This window comes from Meriones unguiculatus, chromosome X (genome assembly GCF_030254825.1).
Source record: "Meriones unguiculatus strain TT.TT164.6M chromosome X, Bangor_MerUng_6.1, whole genome shotgun sequence".
Taxonomy (NCBI): Eukaryota; Metazoa; Chordata; class Mammalia; order Rodentia; family Muridae; genus Meriones; species Meriones unguiculatus.
In genome coordinates this window covers 41210966-41219607 of record NC_083369.1, presented here as the reverse complement: position 1 = coordinate 41219607, position 8642 = coordinate 41210966, and positions in this window count along the sequence as shown.

The window sequence follows — 8642 nt, the reverse complement described above, 5'->3', positions numbered from 1 at the left end:
TACCTCAACACGAAGAGGTACCTCCAATGAGCTCCACGAGTCTGAGCTGTGTACACTTAGCTGCATGTTCTTAGCAGAAGCTTATCTTGTGTTTATTCAATGTTGCTGTTACTGTCTCAGGTGCCAGCATCCCTTCAACAGGGCCTGAGGTTTTCTCACTCTTCTTGCACACTGGCCATTGGTGTTATTCACACTTAAGAGAAACTCAGGGAAGTGGAAGTGTGGTTCAGTGGTACAATACATGGGTACCACACACAAGGCCATAGATTTACACTCAGCACCCAAAAAATATGCCTAGAGTAAGTAAAATCAGCAGCATTAAGACTCAGGGGACCGAGCTGGGCATGGTGGTGTATGCCTTTGATCCCAGAACTCGGGGAGACAGGCAGGTGGATGTTTGTGAGTTCAAGGTCTACAAAGCAAATTCCGGACAGCCAAGGCTACACAGAAAAGCCCTGTCTTGAAAAACAAATAAATGAAATCAATAAAACAAACAAACAAAAAACCTCAAAACCCCAAAGAAACAACAATAACAACTACCCAAACACCTCAGGGCACATGATTGCATACTTGCAACCACAGCCACTTAGAAGGCCGAAACAGGATGAAGCACTCCTAGGCTATATATCACATTTTCTGAAAGAAAAAAAAAAAAAAAAAAAAAAGACTTAATGGTAGGGAGTTGTAATCCTCTTATTATTATCATCATTGGGGTTTTGTTGTTGTTTGGTTTTGGTTTTGATATAATCAGGTGACCCACCATTGCCACCTTCTGGGAATATGTAGAATTGCCACACACCAACCAGACCCTTACCCTGGCTGTTTATTCTACATAAAACTGTATTCTGGCTTTTTTGGCTATCCTGGAACTCTATTTTTAGACCAGGATAAGATTCTGCTTTCTGCTTCCTCTGATTCGCTAGTGCTGGGATCAAAGGCATGCGCCACCACACCTGACCTTGTCTGCCCCCCCCCCCCCCTTAAATAACATTCTTTTATTTAAACTGTGTTACTTGTACTTATTTATGTGCGGGTAGTGTGCGTCTGTGCTTTCCGGCATTTGGGGGTCAGACGATAACGTGCCAAGGTGCCACCATCTTCAAGACTTTGGCTGGGCTGGCGGACCCTCCATCATGGAAGGAGGGAGAGGGTCGTAGCACCCTCACGGGAGCATCCAGCCACCCCAACCAATTCTATGTAGTTCTGCCCTAACTGCACATGACCCTAGGGAGGGGTCAGAGTTTACCAGTGAGAAAGGATTACTGAGTGGGCTCCAACTACAATAGTCCCGGGATTTCATCATCTGTGCTGGGTGTGGACCTTCTAGTATAACTTCTTTAAGGCCACCCATCTTCCTACCCATAATCCCCAGCTCCTTGCTCTGTAAGGAAGCCTAATAAACTCATTCGCTCCCCCAGAGTGACCTTTCGTGGAATCACACTTTGGTTTGTTGTGGGGGTTTATGGGTAATGAGGGGGCGTTGTTAACATCTCCCCCAGGAAGGAATTTTAGCCACACCTTTTCCTTCCTTCCTTCCTTCCTTCCTTCCTTCCTTCCTTCCTTCCTTCCTTCCTTCCTTTTCTTTCTTCTTTCCTTCCTTCCTTCCTTCTCTCCCTCCCTTCTTTTTTCCATTTCTTTCACATTTCTCCTCCCTTTTCTTTACAAGGTCTCTCTCTCCTTTCCAAATCCCTCTCTCCCTCTCTCCTGTCTTTCTGAGATAGGGTTTACTATATAGCCCTGACCAGCTTTGAACTCACAGATATTCTCCTGCCTCTGCCTCCCCAGTGCTGGGACTAAAAGGACCCTAGGGACTTTCTCTAATGTAGAATTTCTCTGGAAACTGTGAAGGAAGTCCCTAGAGACTGAGTGTGTCACGTCACAGGCAGGTCATCTCATGGGCAGCACGACATGAGGTGCCAAGTGAACACAACACCCATTAACATTTTACAGAGTTTATTACACATGGCAGATCTGTGTTATCACAGTCCCTGGGATGAGATCAAAGGCACGAAGCAGCGTTTTGTATTTAATGACCAGTTTGTTGAACAAACATGCAGGGTGGAATGAGGTAATTTGTGCTGTTGTAGAAATTTATTCTGTACATTGTTTCAAATCAAAGCAGCTCTCCAACCCCTTCTGATAGCCTTCAGGCTGTAGCTGTATGCATTCGAGGAATCAAATTTTTATAGGATGAATTAATCAGACCGATGTCAAATTACTAGCATTTAAATTTAGTAACTAGCTTCTTCATAACTGCCTGGGATGGAGTTAACTAATGTGTATTCCTGGGGTAGTGTATTGTGTCAAAATCCAAATACCGACATGGTTCCTAAGTAACCCGGTTGACGTGAGGCTGTAACTACACGATTTTAAAGAATCAAACGGCTTGTTGAATCAGTCAAAGCTTAACAGCACAGGTAGTTGGAGAGATGGCTCAAGGGTTAAAGAACATTGGCTGCTCTTCCACAGCTCCTGAGTTCAATTCCCAGCAACCACATGTTGGCTTATCACTGCCTGTAACACCAGTTCCAGGGTATTGTACTCCCCCTTCTGCTGTCTGTGGGTACTACGTGCATGTATTGCACATACATATGTGAAGGCAAATACTTATAAATGAAAAAAAATTAAAAGCTTGAGCTGGACAGTGGTGGTACACGCCTTTAAATCCAGCCTCTCAAGAGGCAGAGGCAGGTGGATCTTCTGAGTTTGAAGCCAGTCTGATCTACAAAGTGAGTCCAGGACAATCAGGGCTACACAGAGAAATCCTGTCTCGAAAACAAAACAAACAAACAAACAAAAAAAAAAAAACAAAAAAAAACCCAACCAAACAAACAAAAATAAATACACCGATTGATGTGGCCACGCAGGCCTGTAATAGAAGCACTCAGGAGGCAGACGCAGCAGATCTCTACGAAGCAGATCTCTACGAGTTTGAGGTCATCTCAGTCCACATAGTGAGTTCCAGGGTTGGGGCACATACGCGTAGCCCCAGCACTAGAGGTCAGGCAGGATGAATGATCACGAGTTCAAAGACAGCAAGACCTTGTCTGAAAAGAAGATGAGGACTGTGGGAATATTGTTTGAGAATTGAGAGGAGAAATGTGGGCACTTGTGAGAAGACTTTAAGAAACTGTTTCACAGTATATACTCACTTATATAGACCTATAAGATATGATAAACATAATGAAATCTATACACCTAAAAAAGATAATCAAGACAGCGGACATGGGGTAAGATGATCAATCCTTGTTTAGAAAGACAGATGGGATGTGCATTGAACGTATGACAGGAGTCTACTGAGCGCATCTGAAAGACTCTAACTAGCAGTGTTTTCAAAGCAGATACTAAGACTCATAACCAAATCTTCGGCAGAGTACAGGGAATCATAGGAAAGAAGGGGAGTTAGTATGATGGGGAAAGGATAGGAGCTCCACAAGGACCAAATATATCTGGGCACAGGGTCTTTTCTGAGACTGACATTCAACCAAGGACAATGTATGGATATAACCTAGAACCTCTGCTCGGATGTAGCCCGAGGTAGCTCAGTAACCAATTGGTTTCCCATAGTAAGGGGAACAAGGACTATTTCTAACAGGAACTCAATGGCTGGCTCTTTGACCTCCCCACCCCCCAAGGGAGGAGCAGTCCTGTTAGGCCACAGAGGAGGACTTTGCAGCCAGTCCTGAAGAAACCTGATAAAACAGGATCAGATGAATGGGGAGGAGTCCCCATTATTATATATTAATTAATATATATATTATATATATATATTATATATATAATACTTAACATGTAAATCTATATACTTAAATATATATACTTATATGTAAATATAAGTATATATAAGCAAACATTTATATATGTATATTTATATATTTAATATATTAATATAAACATGTATAAGAATTATGTATTTTATATTATATAAACTATAATTTATGTAATATTTAAATATTTATATATAATACTTATATAAGTACTTGCTTATATGTAATCAGTTAAATAGCATAACATACACAAAAATAAATGGTTAAAAGATTAATATAAATAGGAATTCAAGTATATTCTTCAGATCTTTGTATATTATCTTGGCACTTCAGTCATCGTTGATCTATATTGGGAGGAAAATATACCAGCAAAAATAGTCAGAGAAGGAAGGAAATTGAGTCAGGTGCAGAGTGTGTAGAGCCTGCATCATGATTTAGGGCATAAGCAAGCCTGGGAGGTCGGACAGCTGAGCTCATATTTCATGTTCTTTTACATAGAAATTTTTGTACAACTCTTCTAATGCTAACAAAGTTAGTGATATATGAATATTTATTAAACAAATGTTTGGAAAGTGCAATCAGGTTCAGTTATAAAAGAGTTCACTGTTTCTACATAAAGACAACATTAGGTCAATGGCTTGAACAAGTTTAGGGAGAGGTAAATGTACTGCATTCTAGACTATGCTTCCAAATAAGAACGTTTGAACAATTCCTCTAATAAAACAAGTTCCCAAACATATGAAATCCCCTGAAGCAAGTGTATTTCATTTTGTTATAAAGGAACTTTTTGTTTGTGTTAAGCCACCATATGTTGAATTGCATGCAAATGCTTGGGCAGCCAAATTTGAATGTGAACCCTAACCCTAACCCTAATCCTAGCATAAGCCTAACATTGATCCTCATTCTAATTCTAACACAACCCTAATGAAATGGATTGTATTCACTATGCTTTCACACAGGAGTGATTTCACACATGCACAACATCTAACAAGTTCACTGATGTATTTATACACCATAAACAAATGTTTTGTAGGCATAGTGAGTTTTTGTTACAAAGGCATTCTTTGCTTTCTGCGAAGATTCCACATGGTTCATTGCTAGATAAACAGGCAGAAGTAACTGTACTACATTCTTCCATGTGCTTGCACATATGATTGTTTCTACAAGTGATTAAATAATGTTTGGAAATTGCATTCACATTTAGTTATAAAAGAGTGCACTGTTTTTTTCTGTAAAGATTAGGGAGAGGTAAAAAAGATGGTCTCTGTTAAACTTGATCTCCAACCCAACCTCACTATAAACACCTAGTGCTGGGGAATGAGCTGTTTCCAAAACTAAAGCCAAGGTCAGAAATTGAGAAAGAACTGGAACTTGATGATGCAGCACATATTAAATAGGGTAGCTGCACAGGAATGTCTTCTGACCTCAGGTTCTACAAACTCAGGCCTTAATGGCTACTGGGTCTAAGATAAGTCTGTAGTGGTGCATGAATGTAATCCTAACATGTGGGAGGTGGAGGCAGGAGGAACAAGAACTTAAGGTCCTAATTTTAGGCAAGTCCAAAGTTGTTATTCTTTGAGACCCTGACTCAAAGAATAACAACAACAACAAGGGCTGCTGGACAAGTATGAAGACCAATTTTGATCTCCAGCCAGTATTTTGGTTCTTCCTTGTAATCCCAGCTCTAGGGGGAGTAGAGACAGATTGGTCCATGGAATTTGCTACCAGCTATTCCAACCAAATCAGTGAGCTCCTGGTTCAGTAAGAAATACCATCTGAAAAGAATATGGGGGAGAGTGATTGAGAAGATGTGCAACATTGACCTGTGGCTTCCACTAGTGTATACACACACAGAGACACATATACATATGACTTCTGAGATTGACAGTGAGTCAGAACATCATTGTGTGGAGGAAGTAATCCTATGGGTCTCCAGGGTAGTAGCCAAATCAAGGGTAAAAAGAATGTGCTGTTCTCTGATCTTTATGTGGGTGGGAGTTCCAAATCTTGGCCCACAGAAATTAAGACATCTGGTTTTCCATTCCTCATTTAAATGGGGATCTCTCTAGCCGATGCACTCATGTAATTACATTATTGTATATTCCATTTGAGAAATTTTAGGCTTTTGTTATTTTATCTTCTCACCCAGAAGTTACAGAAACCAAGAAGGCCAGCATCAAACCATCACCTGAAAAACAGTTTAAGCAAATGTGGCCATCTGGAATTTGTAACTGAGCTGAGATTGTTGTGAGACCCAAAAATTCTCTAAGGGTCTTCTATACATGCCTGTTGTGTTAGTCAAGGTTATATTGAATTACAGAAATAACACAATCAGTTCTTCTCTTATAAAGGTTTTTTTTTAAAATAATTATAGGCTGTAGTACAGCTAATTGAACAATGACCATATATGATGGCAAAGTCCCAGAATCCAGTAGTAGTTCAGTCCACAAGGCTGTATGTCTCAGGTCATCTTTAGTATAGGCTGGAATCTCAAAGCAGTAGACTCTAATGCCATTGAAAGAATGGACTTTGTCAAGAGCCACTCTGTTACAGGAGTTCATTAGGTAGGTAGGCTTTCTGGAAGAGTTTCGGGTGTTTTGCAAGGTCTGTACCTTGATACACCCAAGAATTGCTTCCAGTCTCTGACACTCATTCTGCGGCATCTCTATACTCTGGTATTGTATGAATTGTCACTATCTGGGTATTTACACACTTTGATTGAACAAATTTCTTATAAGATCTTATTGAAGATGTACTGCTGTTCAGATGAATTATCCTGATTATGGAATTCCTGATTTTATTTAAATCAGGAGACAATTTTAAAGTTAAATTGTTCTATTTATGGCTTCAATAAATACCTTTGTGGCCCTCCAGATGCCTTACTAGGAGACAGGCTTATGGCAGATTTGTAGCCTCAGATAGCCTTCACTCCAGATGATGCCACGAATCCTGGTATATACCATAAATACAAGCAAGTTGGTTTAAACTTCCCATGGACTCAAATCATAAGGAGGCTACTTTAAAATGTCTAAATTAAGTGCAAATCTTGATGTCATTAAATACAAACTGTTTTGTTGTAATTCCTTATACCTTGTCAGCTTATGTCATTATATACTGTCATTTTAAATTTACTTTGTTTCTTAGAATGAAAGACAGATAAAATTATTATCCTGAACTTACTATAAGCGTAGAGATAGCTGAAAAATGTATAGCAAGGTCAGTATTAATTGAAAAGACATACTCTTGTAACTTTTAGACACTGTTAACCTTTAGGGCTTGTCAACCTTTGTCACTCTGAACTATGAACCTATGTAATGGATATATAGATAAATGTTCATTTTTAAAACATGTAACCTGCTGTATTTTAGAATTCATCTGTTTAGTGATTAATTGCCTTTTTGACTATGAGGTAATTCCTTTCCTGGGAGCTTTGTCTCAGAGATATAGGAGCTATGATTATACAATAAAGTGGACAGAACTCCAGTTGACAGAAGGCCAGTGTTGGGAGCCCATTGAATGGAAGCCCAATGGAATTCACTTCACCTATGGTTTATAAATATATATATATATATATATATGCCTGTTTACATGTAAATACATTTGTCTGTTTTTTGTACATATGTTACATGAGTGTATGTCAATTGTCTGTATATACGTAAGAAGCTCCTTTTGTATCATCCATTGAATGTGTATATGACTATGTACAGGTCTGATGGTTTATGTGTATGTATGGGCTGATGCTATGAAACAGGCAGCATAAACTTGTTGCAGTTTCTGCACAGGAAATGCTAACAGAAATCAGCAACATATTCACATGTAAGCTTGTAGGTACTTGTTGAAGTTAAATATTTTAACTTCATCAACCCTTTCCCTTGTGTATGCGCATGAATGTTCTTTGCTTAATTTCCTCTTCTCTTTTTCTTACTGATTCACAAACAAGTTAGCAGATTCAGGATCTAACTATCAGCTTAAGATAAGCATGAAAAGGTTTGCTTTAGCCTGTGGAGGCCTCCATAGCAGCCTGCTTCTGCACAGGAACCAATCTCAGATCAAAGATCCCCTTTTAACAACCCCTTGTTGTTTTGGCTAGAACTTGCCTTTTACAGTCCTGGCTGCAGGAAAAAAAGGTGACCAGTTAGTTTTCCTCCTTAGTAGTAGTGTATCCAGTCTCTAGACCTAGAGAAGGAATCCTGGGCTCCTTCCCCTATTTCTTTTTCTTTCTTCTTTCAATTGTGCTTGGTTTCCTGAGTCATCAGTTCCTGTTATCCAAAACATAAAGTGAATGGGGACTCAGCATCCTGTCCCAGATCCTGCCCTGGACCCTGAAACTCAAAGCAGAGAGAGACATTGGTAATCTGACTTTAGAAGGCCAACAGGACCTGCTAGCAAGGTGAAAGCAAACAGCTAAGGAGCAAAAGCTTCCTTCTTTCATGTCATTATATATGCTTTCAGCAGAAGGTGTGCCTCAGATTAGACTTGGGGGTTTTCAGCTTAAAACATCTGGATTAGAGGTATGTCTTTCCCCCATCAGGATCCAGATTAAAGGCAAGTCTTTCTACCTCAAAGATCTGGATTACATGTAGATCTTCCCCCTTCAAATTAAGTAAAATCTTCTCAGGTGTACCCCTCCATTTTTGGATTTTAACTAATTCCAGATATTTTTAGTTAATTCCAGACATAATAAAGTTGACAACCAAGAATAGCCATCACAACTCCACCCTATGTCAACTTGAAACACAATCATATCTTATGTCATGATTAATTTCCAAATGTAAACAATAGCCAGGTCATAATAATGCCTAAACACAATATAAGTAACTAATCCAAGTACAAATATATTATATATTAGACCATGTTTAATTACACCTAACATGA